At 38.8% G+C, this 19,300-nt stretch overlaps 1 protein-coding gene across 2 annotated transcripts in view; it reads right to left on the minus strand.

The window, feature by feature from the left end:
• Positions 1 to 19,300, minus strand: part of LOC121513429 (neurocalcin-delta A) — a 140,666-nt gene that overhangs the window by 77,486 nt on the left and 43,880 nt on the right. The window contains exon 1 of one of the 2 annotated variants that reach the window (XM_041793185.1): positions 8,897 to 9,126. The exons of the other annotated variant lie outside the window; for it this stretch is intronic. The gene's annotated coding sequence lies outside the window, so the exon portion shown is untranslated. Of the gene's footprint in view, positions 1 to 8,896; positions 9,127 to 19,300 lie in introns of those variants that run through there. 2 annotated transcript variants of the gene reach the window in all.

A 19,300-nucleotide genomic window follows, 5' to 3' on the forward strand; every position in this document is an offset into this window, starting at 1 on the left:
GGGGAGGCTGTCATTTCTGTAGGTCAAGTCATGGTATTGCTGGGTATTTAATTGAGTTTTAATTTCCATCACAATTTTAGCGAAATCAATTAAACATGATAACTGTGATTAAATTTCGTCCAGTAGGTTCTGTGATGTCATCGAATACACATTCAGGGAGGAAAATGTAGCTCAGACTGGAGAAGTCTTTAAGCCAGTGATCATCAACTGGAGGTCACATCAGGTCCCCCATGGCTTCCCATCCGGCCCCCAGGGGGATAATCAGACTATGGCATGCTATTGTTTAACTTCATTTCTCAAAGTTTAAATAAAACCTTCAACTTAGCGACGTTTCAAACAAGAAGCAAATAGGTATTGTAAGTCTGTAATTTGGCATGGCAAAAAAATACTTCTGATTCCTGTTTTGATTAAAGTTGCAGTTTTATAGGCTCTTTGAAAGTGCATTTTTCCTTTCTGAGAATCAACACAAAAGATCTGTGTCCTGCATGAGCATCTGACCAATCACGACTCAGCTTACTAGCATCAAACTTAGTGACAGGCATCAAGAGCGCTCCACAAATATGTAGCTAGAATATCTCAATCGCCCCCTAGTGGCTGGCGTCAGTATAGGTGACAAGTATATAAGAGGTGATAAGTAGGATATTTCCTCGCTTTTAAAAGCTTAAAGCTCCATTCATTTTCAAAAGAAACTTTATTTTTTACAAGAATATGCTTATTAGACTAAGGTATTGATTTCAGTTGAGTTTATTTCAATGTATGGCCCCCTGAGCATCTGTCAACAAAAAGCTGGCCCTTGTGTATATGGAGTTGATGACCCCTGCTTTAAGCAGTATCAAAAGCCAAGGAAACAGGTGGGTTTTGAGCTGAGCCTTGAATGAGTGTAAAGTGTTTGCACCTCTAATTTGAGGAGGCAGATTGTTCCACAGATGTGGACCTGGAGGGACTGCTCAGAGGATCTGAGGGACTGAGGTGGGGTATATGGGTTTAAAGTAGGGCTGAACAATTTTGGAAAATAATCAAATTGCAATTTTTTCCTCAATATTGTGATTGTGACTGGATATTATCCCTCAACTTTTTTAAATTCCTAAACAAGAGCTGAACAATTCTTTGAAAGTGTCTAATTCGGATGATTCAGACTCGTACTGCAAACTGGATATGAAATGTTGCATTGAAGGGTTTTTGCCATTCTCATAATAAGAAAAAAGTACAAAAATGAAGACGGTAGGATTTTTTGTAGACAATCATAAAAAATGGCACCTGAATGATTGCATATGTCATACATAACATCTCTGCAGCAAAAAAAGGAAAAAAAGTTTAAAACAGGTATTTTGTCACAAATTTCATGATAAAGAAATATTGCACTTGTTGTAATTTTAGAATTGCAGCAGGCCATATTGTGATTTAATCTAATTTCAATTAATTTCCCAGCACCAATTTAAAGGTGTGGACTGATTTAAAAACCAGCAATAAAATTTCAAAATGTATTCTAAAATCAACTGGAATCCAATGAAGAGAGGCAAGTACAGGGGTTATGTGCACCTGTACCTGTTCATTGATAGGGAACCTGAATAAAAAGAAAGGGAAATATGTCGATGACAGAGAAAAATGAGCATCAGTAGGTTAAGGTGAGGCGGAGAGTTGAACCTGCAGGCGATGCAACAAGGACAACAGCTTTGAACAGGGTGCAAACTTGAAAAACTATCTTATGCAACACTTGTATTCTTTAAGTAGTATTACATTTAGCCACCTCCTGCACAATGTGAAACTTTTGCTGAAAGAAAAAAACAAAAAACATTTAACACACTCACACAAAAACCTCAAACACGTGTTGAAAGAGGAGTTCACTGCTGCAGGATGTCAGATAAAGCTACTGGCTGTATGCTGGAGGTGTGTGTGGAAATAGCTCTACAGTATGAATACTGCACAGAGACAAACCCAGGCTGTACTTACGAAACATGCAAACAAACACAATTCCACCATATATGAAAAAACAGAGGACAAATGCCAATCAACATACTGTCTTTTATTTTTTTCATTAGACTTCTGTGCTGCATAATGAGGCTGACAGAACTTTAGAAACTGACAGACACTGAGCACGAGGAGGAATCTAAGTAATGCTCAAGTGTCCTTACGATGGTAAACACTACAACTCCTTAGCTTCTGCCTTATATTTCCAGATCCAACAGGGCCTCCAACAAAATCACAGGCTGAGAAGACCCGAGTTTTAGGAGATTCACATCTGATAACGCAATTCTCTGCACTTTCTTTTAAACTTTGCAGAGATATGACACAGTGTGGTGAACCTCAGTATCTGAATGTGTTGAACTGACTTCAGAAATCTGGCTTTGGATGATTTCTGTTGGACTCATGTTTTTGCAAATCTTCTTGACTTGCATGCTGAGACCTTGCCTGATCCTGACCTAAAGAGACTCACCTGACGGGAACACTTGATTTCTAAGTAATGTCATTTAAAAACATACTGTGGATCCTGATGAATGTGCAAACATACTTTGATAATCAGACTGGATAGAGGTTAGACATTTTCAAGAAATGCCTTACATACTGTGTACCAGGAAACTTTAAAACAACTCCAACAAGATTTTTTTAAGACCACCGTCTGACACCCTCTCACATCCAAAGACAGTGTGTGAGCAACTCACTGAGTGGTCGGTCACAAAGATTTTGCAAAGACTTGCAAGACCAGTAACTGCAAGACCAAAATTACAGTCCTTTTGATATTATTTCCCATCATGCACCTGGAGGAAATGTGTCCTTGTCATATCCCTGATGAGAAGCGTTATTGCTGGCGAGACTAGAGATGACACCTGGGAGTATTCTATAGATGGCAATTCTGTAGTATTTCCCTTCCTTCTTTAAACTTCAAATAGACATTACTGGAAAAACAAGCTTGAATTCTACATTTTTCATTAGATGTTAAAATCAATCGTCAATGAATCAGCTCTCTGAAGTCAACGTTCTGGGTCTGATGTTGGACCTTCAACTGAAATTCAACAACCACGTAAAAGATGTGGAATTAGTAAAGCAAATCTGTACAGCTTTAGGCTAATCAGAGACTGCCTGATGTTTGATGCAGCTAAAACTTCTTTGCAAACTATGATTCTCTCACACCTCAGTCACTGAGCCACCACCATACTGAGCTCACAAACAAGTTTCGTCAGTGACAAAACCTTTAGAGAGTTTAAATAACATCTAAAATATGAACAGCCCATACGATCAGAAAAATGTCATAGCCTATGAAACCCTTAAAGGCAGTTAAATCTTTAACTGGAAATACAGCTGTGGGGAACTGTAAAGTACCAATTCAAAGTTCCTCTTAAGATCAGACGTCCATTACTATAAAGGGAGCTAAGATATGGAATACAATCCCTGTTAGTGAACTGAAGCCACCAGACTTTTAGAGTGCTTTCACATTAGGCTTGATTGTTGATTGCAGCATGATTCCTCCTCAGCAACATCGATCCATGCCTTGGTCAACTTGCGACTGTGCTCAGTCTGATACAGCAGGTGGCGCTATGCATGCAGCTGGTTCACAAACTATGGAGGAAAAGGAGAAGAAGCTACCATGGCAACCACTCGAGTCATGACCTGAGCAAAAATTGTTTTAGTTTTTACCCGGCAAAAAAGTCCATCCTGCCACCATGGATGTTTTTCGGATAACTTTTTAAGATGCCAGTAACGTCGCTCGTTGTATCTACACATCTACATGCAGCTCAGAGGTGCACATAGATGTGAGTCATAACACACCGTTTGTTGTCTTGATTCTGATGATTTTTAACTTTTTCTGAGAAAAAATGTGAACAAACTGCCACATAGCTGGATAGAAGTTTAGCTTTTACGATGATGTCATATACTTCATATGACATACCAAATATAACATCATAACCGTGCCAGAGTCCACTTGAATTGCGCCTGTTTCAAGTGGTTTGAAATGTGTTAAAAAAAAGTTAAAAAAAAAAATGTGTTAAACTAAAGTGATTTTAATTTTTAAAATGTGTTCAGGCTAGTTGATTTTAATTGTGTACCAGGAGCATAAAAAAATTGTGTTCAAATGGGGACCACATACTGCCCTGTCTGAGCATGTGCATGACAAATCTGCAGTTTTCCCAGAATGCCTTTGGGAACTAAACCTTTATGCACTCAGTTTGCTGCTGCTGTCTTGGCCAGGACACCCTTGAAAAAGAGATTTTTAATGTCAATGAGGTTTTCTCCTGGTAAAATAAAGACTAAATAAAATAATCAAATAAAATGCACCATGAGTGAAGCTGCTGTCTCGATTAAAGAGGTCCTGCCTATAGGGGCCAATGTTACTGTTATTAAGGTCAACAAATGGTGGATGATACATTGACATCGGTGAAACTTCACCTACTGGTTCAGTGGATGACTAACAGTCATTGCTGCCAATGGTGGCTTAAGTTAGTCCACTTTAGGTGAAATGATTAAAAAAAAAAAAAAAAACTTTATCAGTGGGTACTATTTGACATTTTAAGTAAAGCAGTTACCTAAGATACACTCATTTTGTTTTACTGTGTACTTAATTTGAGCAAATATCCGTCTAATTTGTAATTGCTTAAAAATAATCAGTTGAGTCAACTTAAAAAACATGTGGAATCTAGACAAATTTATTTTGTGCAACTGCTAAAATTAATAAAAATGAGTTAATTCAACTCCACTCATTCGAGTCTGTTTAACCTAGGTTTAGTTGACTTTTCTTAAAAAAATTCAGCATCTGCTACACAAAATTATTAAGTTAAACTTACCTACATTATTCATCTGAGATTACTTAAAAACATTAAGTTCAGTCAACAAAAAAATATATCTAGATCTAGATAAACATATTGTGTGCAACTGCTAAAATTGATAAAATTAAGTAGGATCAACAAAACATTTTTTTCAGTGCAGACCAAGCCCTGTGCCCAGACCCTGGTTGATTTGCATTCAAACTGACCAAACAAACCAAACTCTGGGCTCAGATCCAGGACCAGACCCCTAGTGTGAAAGCAACCTTAAAACAACACTGAAGGAATTTTAAAAAGTGAGTCAATCATTAGTCATATGAGGGGGTGCTGTTAGCAGGGGTGGTATTTTCTTAGATGTGTAAAAATACATAGCTTATATCTAATCATTTTTGTTTAATTTTACATTACATTCTAATTTTACAAAATGCACTGATCCCTCGTCTATCCAGGTTGTACACAAGTATAAATGTGGGTACCCAAATTTGGGTACTCACCAAATATGGGTTTCATACTAGGGCTTTCAAAAGATTAACATTTTTAATCTTCATTTATTGCAAAAATGTCTGTAGTGAATCGTGATTAATTGCACCCTTTTAGCTTTTAAGGATTTTACTATTTTGTATCTTAAACCATTATGGTCTCACTTTGAATTTCTCTGCTGTCTTAAACTAAGGTTACCTGGCCTTTTGTTTGGATACAGACTTGCTTTCAGAGGTAGACTGAAGATTATCACATGAACTTAACCACAGAAAAAGGAACTTGTTTTGGACTGAAAATGAAATAACAGAACATGTATATGGTCCAGATGACTTTTCTGAGCGGTCTGTGAGTTTTTAAAGGGAAATGAGACACTAAGGAGCAGCAGTGGCCTTATTTTACATCACAGAGGTGCTGACGTGTCTTGACCAAAATTAAAAGAGATAATAAAGCATGTGATTAATTGTGATTTATAAAATAGTGCACTAATTGTGGATCTTAGTTAACTGTGTTAAACCCCATTAATACTCACAGCCCTAATCAATACTGGAAATGTTCTTAAAATAATTTAAAAAGTTTGTTTTATTTAATCAGATTCTTCTCATCCCTCCTCTAGACAATTTATCAGTGCATAGTTTTCATGCTCCTCTACTTCCATCACTTATGTTAAAATATCACCAAACTGCAGACATGGCTCCAACTTTGACTACATGCTCCTATAATTAGAGGCTAACATCAGACTTTAAACCAGTGGCTCTCAACTGGTCTACAGCCAGGACCCACCAACACCCCCCTGTTGACTAATCGTGACCCAGATTTCTGAAATCATTCAATCATTATCAAGTGTTTTTGATGAAAAAGTCACCAGTTGGACCTTTAATGGAAGAAAACATGAATGAACAAAGAGTAAGGGCAAAACAAACATGTTTGAAAAGTGCATTATTAAAGAAGAACAAGCATGCATTTTATTTTACTCAAATTTCCTCAGACAGCATGACAATTTGGTGATTTCTCAAGGAATTTCCTCATTATCACACAGAAACCAATCTTATCATGAGGGTTAAGAATACAGATAAGTCAAAGCCTTGAGGAAAGACCTAGATGTACTCATTATCACTTGAAAAAAACACTTAAAATGTATGAATGTACTGTATTTTAACAAACTTTTCAGGACTTTATGTAAATTTTTTTTCCTGGTACCCATTCACAGCCCACTTGAAAGAGCTCTATGACACACTTTTGGGTCCTGACCCACCAGTTGAGAACCATTGCTTTAAGATGATACCAAGGACAGTATCTGCAATGATTAAATTTGATTAGATTTTTATTTTTCTTGAACATAAAATACATTTAAAAAAAATCATAAATTCAACTTTTTTTAATAACAATTTCAAATTTGAGAAGGTGCAGAAGGAAGCTGAAAGCGTCTCTAGTCATGACCCTTCCTACAGTATTACTTCACTTTATGAATTCATCTCCTCATGTATGAACATCTATGCAGCAAACATTAGGCGTCAATTATTTCTTGATGTCCAACAAAAATTTGAGGCATATCAAAAAAGTAATAGTATGAGTAAAAGTAGGAGAACTTAGGCCTGGTATCATCACTGATACCAGATACTGGTATCTGTGTCTGTGCATCCCTAGTGTGGTTGTATGCTTGTACAAGCGTGAATATAGACCTTTTTGCATTAGATTTGTAATGTGTGCATGTAAGTCTCAAAACTCTAAATGTCCTTGAAATGCAACACACAGAATAACTTGAAACTGGAAATTAGCTTTAAGCTGTAAAGGAAGTGGTGCAGCGCATGGGAAGTATTTGCAGCATTCTATGTGTACTGCATTTATCTAAACCACTCATAGACAGTATTTGGGAAAGGGCAGAGTCTTTGAAAAAAAAAAAACTTGGAGGGTGATAGGATGAACGTTATGTCTGTCACATCTTTACGGGTCAATCAGAGCAAAAAAAAAAAAAAAAACACTAACGTCTTAGTTGCTACAGAGGTGCACCGCTACCGAGGAGTAAACTCCATAGAGAGCTGCATAACGTGAACCATGGCGACTGTAGACATGTCAGTACACGACTTGTCGTTTTTGAAAAGAAAACAACTCACTGCTGTTCTTTGTTCTTCTTTTAACAAAGAAATGTCATCAAGATCTGAAAAAACTGGCGCTTTATCAGCATCCACGCTAATCTCTTCCACCATAATTGCCCCGGCCTCTTGTTGCTGCTTGCATACGTCACGACTCCGACGCGCTCGGAAGTACTGCCCCTCGACGCTGATTGGTCCTGTCACTTTCTCACTGGGCCCAAATGGTTCAGACAGGAGCTTTGCAAGATGGATTCGCCAGTGAAAAACAGGGAAATGAGCAAATACATCTGCTTTGCAAGGTTAGCATCTGTCCCTGCTAAAAAAAAAAAAAAAAAAAAAAGAAGTGTATCTGTATTTTGAAAGTCCAGTTTTAGTCAAAGCAACACAACATCTTAATTTTCCTAAATGCATTTAAAGGTAATGACTGACAAAGACCTGTTATGTCTATAGGTGTTCCAATGCCCTTTTTGCTTTCCAAAACCAACTCAAAACCCAGACTTGAATTACTGGCCATCACATACCCCTCTGAAACTCAGTAACAGAGCTTGCTTCATCATACAACTGCACTAGCTGGTCTGATACTTGAATCCAGATGTCATATTTAAGCTAATATTGGCACCACTCTTACTCTTCCCTGGTTTCTGCCTAGTTATGTTTGCTGAGGTGACACTACTGGGGAGAAAAGAGTAAGACCTAATGTTTCACAGCAGAGGAGTAGAAAAAGCAGAGAGAACACAGAAGTGTGAAGTATTGTTCGGAGATCTACTTATTATGCACATTTCCCTTTCAGTCCACTATATTTGGGTTAAATGTGGGCTGGCGTGCTTTTGTTTGAAGCATGCAGTGAGGTGGGGGGTGTTTTAAAAGCATGCTTGAGGGAAAATGGTGTGGGGGTTCTTAGGCAAGACACTTGTAGAAAACTCTTGTTCATACCCTAACCCTCACTCTCTCTCCATACAAATAAGAGTAACAAGTATTAGAGCTTTCTTTGCTTGTCTTTGAGAGTTTCACAAATGCAGAGCAGACTTCATCCCTAAAGAGGGGGGCAGGTGGCAGCTGCTCTGCCCCCACTTTGCCCCTGACAGCCAGCAGCTCCAGCCTACACTACTGCCTCTAACATTAGCAACGCTTTAGGAGAAAAAGCCATGTGGAGCTGCCCATCATTTCCTGCTCTGCAACACAAACTCAGACCCCCGTAATGATCGCACACGCTTTCTTCTGTCGTCCACAGACTTCCTTCAAGTACCTCAACAGAGGGTGGCTGTGTTTGTCCAGACAGAAAGAAACTAGCCTTTGAGTTCTGGTCTCTGAAACCTCTCATATCACACCACGTGTGCTCTATTTAAAGTCTGTAAGGTCAAGCTAAAGGATTTAAGCATGAAAAAAGGAGTTTAAGGACATAGAGAGCCTTTTCCACGGTCTGCAGGGAATTCATTTAAGAGACAACTTCCCCTCTGCACAAGTATGTGACTCTACCATGTGAACTCTGAGCTCTCCCTTCTGGAAGCAACTACTAGCTGCTAAAATACACAATACTACACACACAAAGAGAAAACACAGGAAGCTTACCTCACTTTGTAGCAACGTACAAGCTGTTCAACAGTCCATCACCCAGCACTTTCTCTCTAGACTAAGTTTGTTGAAGCGACGGCAGCAGAAGCAAACGCAACAGGCGAGAATAAAGAGCGCTAGAGAGAAACAGGGATGAGAAAGAGAGTGAGAGAGGGGGGAGAAGAGCAGAGACAGGGATGGGGGGGTGACTATATGGACTCAGCGGCTCAGACAGAGCAAACAGTGACTGACAGACTCTGGGAGGCTGCTATAGTCTGAGCAGGAGGTCTGTTAAAAGCCCACAAACTAATTCGTTCCTCTGCCTGCCTCCTCTGCTGTTTGACGTCAGCGTGGTCACATGACCTCGCTCTGGTGTGGAGGGGAAATGAAAGGGGAGGGGAGACAGAGGGAGAGAAAGAGAGAGAGACGGAGAAGCCTGCATTGCCATGGTAACAGGCATACTGCACCGCAATGATTTCAATAGGTCATCTGACGCACACATACACACAAATTCACATAGATTTTTACATACAGAGAAGCTGGTTAAGGACAGGCTCAGATCTGCAGACAGAAGAGAAAAACAGGAACAGATTGAAGAAGCAATAAACAAACACAAAGGTTCAAATTTCTTATGGTTTTTACAAATCCCAGGAAAAATGAAAGCAAACAAGAATGCCTTATACAAACCTTTCTACTGAATCTGCATTGCCGTTGAACCCCAATAAAATGTTCTGATCTTTACACTAAGGTGGTTTAAAGAGGACTGAGATCTCCCCATGTCTCCAGGTATCCTTCCACCTGACTCCTGAGGCTGAGGTGCTTTTGGAACACAGCTAATATTCCCATATCAAGCAGCTGACTCTTTCCATCTCTGCACCTCCGAACAGGTCAGCATTAAATATGAGGTCGAATGCTTACATGGCCATGGTCACATGGTCAATGATACCCAAAAATGTGTCAAAGAGAGGGCATCACCAAAGGAGTCCAGCTGGCACCTCTGGCTATCAGTCAGTGTCCAGGCCTCACAAGAGTAACCTTCAATTTCCACATACAACGGCTGCGCCATGATCTGACGTGAAACGTACTACGGAGCAAATCACTCCCTCTCTAGTCAGTCTGAACAGTTTCAGCACTTTGGTCAGGTCAAGACATGTCCTAGAATCACCACAGCCTATCTCCGCCCACATTGGAGATTCGCTGCAGGTCTATTTTCAGCACTGGCCGCTGCAAAACTACATCAATCCACATAGAGTAGATGGATCCAAACAGCTGGAAAAACATGCAAAGCATCTGGTCAGGTTCAAAACACAATGTAACAATGTTACATGAAACCAAAGATCCTTTGTAGCAAACATAAACCTTTTAATTTCAGGGCTCGACAGTGCGAGCGTTTCACTCGCATTTGCGCCTAAAAATAGGTGTGTGCAAACTGTAAATAATATTTAGGGGCACATGTTGCACATAAAAAAATCAGCCGAAGGCGTCTGTGTAGCCATAGCAATACGTCGTCATCCGTGCTTATTTATTCGTCTCATGTTAAGAACAACATGTCGGACAGCTCACCGTCTCGCTGGCTGCTCATAACGCCCCAATGCAAGAGCAGAAACCCCAAGACAGCGTAATTCTGTGTTTTTTCATTGTTTATGTGGGAAAAAGACTGGCGGGAGGAGCTGGATTTCCCTGTTTCGTCTTCTTCTACGCCGGCTTTTCTTCTTGGTCGCCGTTTGTTTGTGATGACAGCGCCCCTAACGGGCAGAGGTTGTAGGTGTTCAGACGGTTTGGTTCGTTTGGCCAAGAGCAGTGTGAATGCAAACCAAACCAAAGGAAAGTGCAACATTGTTGCACTTTCCGTTCCAAAACAGACTGAGTCCCCCTGACTATACAAAACATGCAAAAATGAAACCTATTAGTCACTTACACCGACTGAAGTTGCCAAATTTAAAATAAATTTAAAGTAGTAAAATTAGTAACATTAAAGACAAAATTAAATTGCAATACTTTCTCAAAACTTGATGATTTTACCTTTCTGTACATTTTGTATACAAATTCATTAAATAATTTTGCTTGTAAATGTCTATTTGCATCATTTTTATTACAGAAAACACATTATTTGATCAATTTTCATTGTGCCCCTAAATTTCTTCATGTGCTCCTTGGAAAAAAAAAGTTAGCGTCAAGCCCTGAACCTCATAATGTACTCATTCATGGCAGAGGCAATAAAATCATAGAATCAGATCAAAATGAATGGAAAATCAATCCAAAAAAGGCAAAAAATTTGGAACTACTTTTCTTTCGTAAACTCGCAGTTCCCCATTGATCTCTGGCCCATAATTTCAATCTCACCAGGGTTGCATTGTGTGAGGTTGCTCACCTTTGGTTAGAGCAAAATTGCGGTGCTGCAAAGCATGGTGCAGCTGGTGTATGTGGAAGGGCCGAAAGACTCTGACTTTTGCCTGCAGGCTCAAATATCCTGAGAGCCACACAGCCTTGTCAAACATACCCCTCACCCCATGTCCAAGGCCAACTCTGCAGTTGATCTCAGCCTTGCAGTCAGCGGATCAATGGATTATGCTGCCAAGATAGGTGAACTACTCTACATCCTCCATGCTCACACCACAGATACAGGGTCAATGGCAGCATCCAAGGCATCCCCGCATGCCTGGATCTTTGTTTTGGCCCAGGAGATGTACAGTCCCAATTTTTCACCCTCTCACTCAGCAAGTTAAGAATCCCCACAAGGACATCTATAGTCTCCACAAAGATTGCAGCATTATCACCAAATGACATTCATAGTTTGCAGCCTCCACTACCTGCTCCATTATCTAGTCCATATAGGTACTGAAGCGCATAGGAGAAAGACATATCTGTACACGAGGGTCTAAATTTTCAGTACTGGTAGGGGATTCTGGTTTCTGTTTGTCTACATGGTTTGACTCTTTAAGCAGTACAGTTTGCATTATAAAGCGAAGCTTAAGAAAAGTAATAAAGTGTGTAGATATTAACAAGACATAAGATATTACAGAAAGTCGGGATGAAATTTTAATTTGACTGAAAATGGAAGATAACCAATGTGATCAATGGGCTGTTGGCCTATGCTGGTATGTCTTGCATTGAGCTTTATAAAGGCACTTGTACTGTTGCTGTAATTTCTACATGTTGCAGGGTTTCTGCTACATGTAATTAAATGTTGCGCACCGCCACCCCAAAATAAAAGCCACCATGCCTACAGAATTATGATCTTTTTTCAGATATTAAAAATATAAATTATATTGTATGAATGGGTCCATATAAACATATAGTCTTTATTTGCGCACATTTATGTACCATAATAAGAGTTTGAAATTGTAATCATGAAATGTGACACTGCTCTTAACTTAATTTTGAAAAACGAACACCGAAGTCTCAACTTCCTGTCTGTCGTCACATACGTACGGCTGATAAACTTTACTTTTGCTTAGTCTAGCACTTCCCTGATTATAATCCGATGATTAGCGGTAGACTTAAGTAGATATGTTCATCATCAACCGTGTCTCATGATGGAGATGAGACGCTAGCGATCTAAAAATTGCTTGTTGTCGTAAAAACTCCGGTGGAACTTAAGTTCTGTTTCTGTTACGATACGAGACTGATAAAAACAACAGCAATGGACTGTCAGGCAAAGCCTTCCCCCACAGTTTCAAAAAATCCTGGAGGAAACCCTGTGTTGATTTTCTTTTTAAAAATTAATCACTGATTTGAGTTTGCTAAGCTCTGATTAAATTGAGAGCAGCAGAAAATCACAAGCTACATTCACACTGCAGGTAAAAGTGACCCAAATCTGATTTTTTTTTTTTTCTAATATGTGACTCATATCTGATTTATTTTTGACAGTGTTAACATCACACCTCACACTGATTCTGATCTTGTCAAACCAGATTCTAGCCACTTGCGATGTGGTGCCAAATCAGGCATATATCTGATCGTTTGGAATTCGACCATGGTCTGAACGGCCAGGTCACATTGAACGTGACTTTGCTGCACTCTGGAGCGGCATGCACCACAGTCCTGCGCCAGTGGCCAAAAGAACTGGCTGAGCCTGGAGTCTCACTCACAAGAAAACAAACACAGAAGATAGCAGTGATAGAGACAGCCAATGAGGTGTTAGACCTCATAAATATTTGGAGTGATCTCACAGATTGAGCCCAACCTGGGCCTTCAGTTCTCTAGTGTGTAGCTACACTTTCCCTTTTGAGAACAGTCCTTGCGAAGCTTGACTTTTGACTTTTTAACAAATCTTCATCACGATGTTGTCTACCAGTAAACTTAATTCATTCAACTGCAAGTAAATCACATTGAAAATCAATTTCAGTTTTGGGCTAATACCTCTGAAATGAGCCAGACTGAAGCTGCTGTAATACTGTTTTAACTGCTGTTGAACTCTGACACACAGATGAATGGGAATTCCTCCAGGATGTTATGGACCAAGAAATTAAAGTGTCTGTTGCAACATAAACACCACAAAAAGGGCAGTCTTTGCTATGGGGTAGTTTGACACTAAGTGCTGGCTTCACCAGAATTATAGAGAAACTTATTTCCATTCCCAGAGGCCTAAAAAAATCAATAAGATGATGATAGGAAATCACTGGCAGAATGAATAAGAAAGGGGCGGTAAGCTGAAGTTAATAGAAACAACCTTTTCTTAGATGTTCTAAAAGCATTGTCCATTTTCTTTGGGCTCTAGTGATTAATTCAAGAGAAGACTGATGAAAGAACTATATCTGGAGAAGAAAGGAGCAAAGAGAGGAAATGAAAATGAAACAAATAACTTTTATTACTTAAGGGAAGTGGGGAATATGATGGCTCCAGTTTCAGTTGCCTTATTATTTCATTTGTAAAAATACTGTGAGATGGGCTGACAAGAAAAACTATCAGTTTAATACTGATTAACAGGCACTAAACACATAATCAAGAAAATTAGGAATCATATTCAGCTAGGGCACCAAAGGGCCCACCCACCCTGACACATGGGAGGGGGGCAAACAGCAAGATAACAAAAAGCTGGCCAATAAAGAAATGGCCCAATTGTGTCACTTCCTGTTGCCAGTAGTGGTGTTAAAATGATGAAATTAATCTGTGAATATGTAGAGGGGCACACCTTGATCCTACATGTGAAATTTGAAGGCAATCAGATGTTTGGTATCAGAGTTGTGCATACTTCCTGTCAAATTGGCGAGATATTGAAATGCTTGCCATCACCAATGAAATACACTTCAATGAAACATATCTGTGTTGTTCCCAGTTATTGATGCCTTTCTTTCAGTGAAGACATGACCCATATGTGTCACTTCCTGTTGCCAGCAGGGGGCGCTATGATGAGATGTCTGCATGTGGGTGTGTTCAGTGTGATAACATTGTCTTGCAATGAAGAGCAGAAGAATATAGTTTACTAAAATTAGAATAGGTTAAAGTCCTTTTTTGACAGTCCTATTTTGGTGGACTTTCACAAGTCCACCAAAATATGAAAATTCCACTGGGGGACAATGTTCTGTGAAGTGGGGTGAGTTTTTGAGTATATAAAAAGCCACCAGATTAGCAACTCTTCTGCCAGAAAATGACGCACACAGATAAAGTAGGTGGCCCTAGGTCGGTGCTCTGGCCTTAACTAGGGCTGGGCAATTAATTGCAAATTAGATTCAATCATAATTTGGCCAGCTGCAATTTACAAATTGCAGAAGTTGCATTATTTCTTTAACTTGAAAGGTGTCAAAATACCAGTTTAATAAATCATTTTTTGCAGCAGAGATTCAAATGTCATTTTTCACAATGGTTTACAAAAATCCTCTTTTTCGTGTTTTATGTATGTTTTTGAATCAAAACGAGTGGCATAAAAACTACAATAAATGTCCTTAAACAAAGCAAATGACATCACATTTGCAATACGAGCAAAAATAGTTAGCTTATTCTACATAAAACTGATGAAGCCTCGTGTATACTTCATGAAAGTCATACCCCAGCTGTGATCAACTGGTAGCCAGCCTCACCTCCACCCCAGCTGCCTCCTTTATAGCTTAACGCTTGTTGCACCCCATATTCAGATTCATGCTACAATAGATTAATTCCTCCTGAAATAATTTCATTGTTTTCAATGCACATGCTCTTATTTATGGAACTATTTATCGCTTGAATTTGGCGAAAAAGACATAAGATTGACCTAAGAATAACTGCATATTTAATCGCAATATTGGGGGGAAAAAATCTTTGCAAATCATTCAGCCATAACTTTAACCAGAGATGCACTGATTGATCAGGGACAGATCATTATCAAGTGACTGTCATTTGAAATATGTGAGTGGTCATGTGGATAATGCTCATTCACCATTCACCAAAACCAACCACCTGTGGGTCTGCGGCTGAAAGAATCACTGAGTGTGTGCTGTGGTATATTTACATAATAGAGGAGTTACAATCATTGTGAATCAAATTAAATCAAATGTGGCACCTTTGACTGTCAGCTTTAAAACAAACAATCTGCTGCTGTAGGTCAGTCATCCTGTCTGCCCACTCTTCAGTAGCCTTGGTTATATTACACAACTCAACTCACTTTTATTCATTTGTATAGCTCCTTTCATACATCAGACATGTAGCCCAAAGTGCTTTACAAGGATCAGACAGACAGCAAAGATTAAAAAAAAAAAAATAAAACAGACAGCTAGGAAAAGAATAAAACAAACTGAGGAAATAAAATCAATCCGGTAAAGAGAATTAAAAATCAGAAAGTCAGTAAAATACACAATCATAGATTAGAAATGATTACACTAAGGTAAAAATATAAAAGTACAGTAAAAAAAAATACCTCATGTTAAAGCCAAATTAAAAAGATGCGTCTCCAGTTTTCTTTTAAAAACATCAACGGAGCTGGTTAGTTTAATGTCCAGTGGGACTGAACTCCAAAGTTTTGGGGCATAAAAACATGAAGCTCTCTCCCTGGTGCCTGTGCGGGTCACATGCAGGACATTTAAAAGTGAAGCAGTCGATGACCTAAGGGATCTATTAGGGACATAAAATGAAAGGTCTGTAATGTGTGAAAGAGCAAGGCCATGTACAGCTTTAAAAACAATTAAAAGAACTTTAAAATTGTTTCTAAAAGAAACAGGAAGTCAAAGGGGGGTAATGTGCTCAACTCTCTTCTTTCTAGTTAAACTCTTGCAGCAGAAATCTGGATGAGCTCTAGTTATTTCATTGACTTTTGGGGTAGTCCAGTAACAAGAGAGTTACAACAATCCAAACGGTTGGTAATAAAAGCATGAATTATAATTTTAGCATCTTTTTTGTGTTAAAAAAGGTCTTACTTTAGCGATGTTTCTTAGATAGAGAAAAGAAGTACTTAAAAATGTGGATTAAAATTTAAATCTGGATCTAAAACCACTCCCAAGTTTGTCACACTTGATTGAATGTAACTGTTAAAACCTCTAAGTTGTGTTTGTAGTTGCTCTCGTTTTTCTTTGGTCCAATTAAAAGACTTTTAGTTCTGTTGTCATTGAGTTTTAAAAAGTTCTTGCTCATCCATACATTAATGTCAGAGATACAGGCAGTGTGTGTGTGTGTGTGTGTGTGTGTGTGTGGGGGGGGTATAACTGGGTGTCAACAGCACATAAATGATACTTGATATTATGTTGTGTGATGATATTTCCAAGTAGTAGCATGTAAAGTGAGAATAAAAATAGGTCCGAGAACGCTTTCTTGAGGGATACCATATTTAAAATCATGATGCTGTGACATGCGAGCATCGAGGCTGACGTACAACTGTCTGTTAAAAAGATAAGAACTAAACCAGGTTAAAACAAGGTCAGAGAGACCGGCCCATTTCTCAAGTCAGTTAATTAAAATCTAGGTCAATTGTGTTAAAAGTTAACCTTGCAAAGCAGATGGATACGCCCATTTCCCTGTTTCTCACTGGCAAATCCATCTGGCAAAGCTCCCGTCTGAACTGTTTGGGCTGTCAGAACGTTCATCCAATCACACTCCGAGTTTTTTTCAAATCCTCTGCTCTTTCCCAAACACTTAGTTTTGAAGGTTTTCCAAATGGATGTGTGAAACAGTCCATCTGGCACGTCAGGTTAGTTGAAAGCTGCACTAAGGTCTAAAAGAATGAGGACTGCCACGTTATTTTCATCTAAAATCATTCTAACATCATTTTCAACTTCATTACACAAATTCCACTGCAGTTCCTGCTAGTTGAGAAACAGTTATCTGGTGTTTACATCTGCACTAAAAGCAGCAGGATAAATCTAGTAAGTTAAGTCAAACAAGGTGACAGATACAAGATGTTGTGTTCAAGGTTGAGTCGGTAAATAAAACATCATAATAATGAATCAAATGTAACTTCAAAAAAAGAAAATGTAGGTTTTGGCCAGAAACTTCAATCATAAATGTGTTGAAACTAGGACTTGTCCATTTTCATTGCATCTGTGAAGTGTTGGCTTGACTGCACTTCCATGATGTGCTGTGAATTGTGTCAAGATTATCTGGGGCAGGGCGTGAGTGTCAGACAAAGACAGAGGGAGTGCACGGTGGGAAGTAAGTCTACTACCAACTCCTTCTCCCTTCCTCCACTCAGACGGCTGAGAGCATGAACAGCTCTGGGCTGAATAGCATCTGCCGGCCTGTTGAATGGGCCACAGTGGGGCCCTGATAAGGGTGGGGTAGTGTGTGGGGTGGGGTGAGGGCAGCCAAGTAACCCCAAACTCCCCCCATCCCTTCTCCTTTAAAACTCCTGTGCACGGCTGAGAGAGGCACATGGAGAGACACACGATGGAGCAGCACACAGAACAGAGAGAAGCATCAGGGTGCTAGAGAAGTAATTCAATAAAGCCTGCAGCTAGGATAAATGTGACTGAAAGGTTCTGCTGGGGAGTGAAGCAGAGACAGGAGTGGAGGCGAGCAGGACAGAGAACAGCAGAGCACAGAACAGAATGAGAATCTGACCCTCAGGTGAATAAATTGATTCAGGGATGAATTATTTAGACTTTTGCTAGAGTCAGGGGATTTAAGGGCTGACAGTACATCAGCAGTGAGAATCAAATGAAACTAAAATGCAGCACCATCAACTGGGAGCTTTAACACAAAAAAACAGTCAAACTAAAGTCACAGTCTGCTGCTGCTTCTGAGGAATATTCATCCCTGTCCTACACCTTAAACTGCCATGGTAAAATTTCCCCAAACCTGTTAGAGAGTCCTGCAAACATTAACCCCCCAATCTTATGAGATAGGGGACTGGATAAGAGCTATGTGTATGAAAATCAGTATAGATATGTATCACAATTAGACAAAAAAAATCTTTTATGGGCCTTCCTCTAAAATTTACAGGAAGTGCACTATAAACAGCTAAGTGTCAAATTTTGGCGTTTTTGGGTGATTCACAAGTTTCATGTTTTAACAATCGTGCCTCAGGGATTTCATTGCATTGAGTCCAGAATTTTTTGTCATGTTTTAGACAACCTGGAGATCTAAAGTTGTGCGAACTGTGAGTTTTTACGCTACGGTGGAACCGTGACAGGAGTCCAAACTTAATTTCTGTACGTGTTTTGCAGTGAAAGTAAATCAATAATCCCTCATAACTTTTAATGCTATTATGAAAATGTAAAGTTAGAGCTAGTTAAGCCAACTGAACAGGGTGACATTATGTTACATAAAAATGTGTTGATAACACAATGTAAAGCAGGGATGTCAAACTCAAGGCCCGGGGACCAAATCTGGCCCGTGAAACAGTTACACCCAGCAGATCATATATTTTTATTATAACTGGACCACTGGTTTGAGGTCTGCAGATATCCTCTAGTTTAAAAATGTAAACGTAACTATGATGATCTAAAAAATCATTAAGCCTTAAAAATAAAATAAAAAAAGTTAAAAGTAAAAATGATTGGTTAAAAATATCTGGAATGTGGGACAATACATTTCTGTTTTTGTTTCATATTCTTAATTTTGCACCTCAAAGTTATGGTTTTGACTTTATATTTTATATGTTGACCATTCAATTCACAATTTTGACTTTTTGTCTTATTTTTTGACCTTTTAGATCCCCAATTTTAAAATTTTAAGTAATATTTTAAACTTTTAAATTCATGATTAAGATTTTTTTGTCACGTTTTGACCTTTTCAGCTCCTTACTTTGACTTTTATCTCATAATTTGACCTTTTAGACCCTCAATTTTAAATTTTAAGTAATATTTGGACTTTTAAACTCACAATTTAAATGTTTTTCTCACGCTTTGATGTTTTAAACCGCTGATTTTGAATTTATCTCATATTTTGACTGTCAAGAATCATGATTTCAACTTTCTGTCTCATATATTTGCCTTTAAAAAACATTATTTTGACTTTAAATGCCATGTTTTGAACCTTTTCTAGCTAATAATTTTGAATTTTTATCTCAGATTCTGA

This window comes from Cheilinus undulatus, linkage group 8 (assembly GCF_018320785.1).
Source record: "Cheilinus undulatus linkage group 8, ASM1832078v1, whole genome shotgun sequence".
NCBI lineage: Eukaryota > Metazoa > Chordata > Actinopteri > Labriformes > Labridae > Cheilinus > Cheilinus undulatus.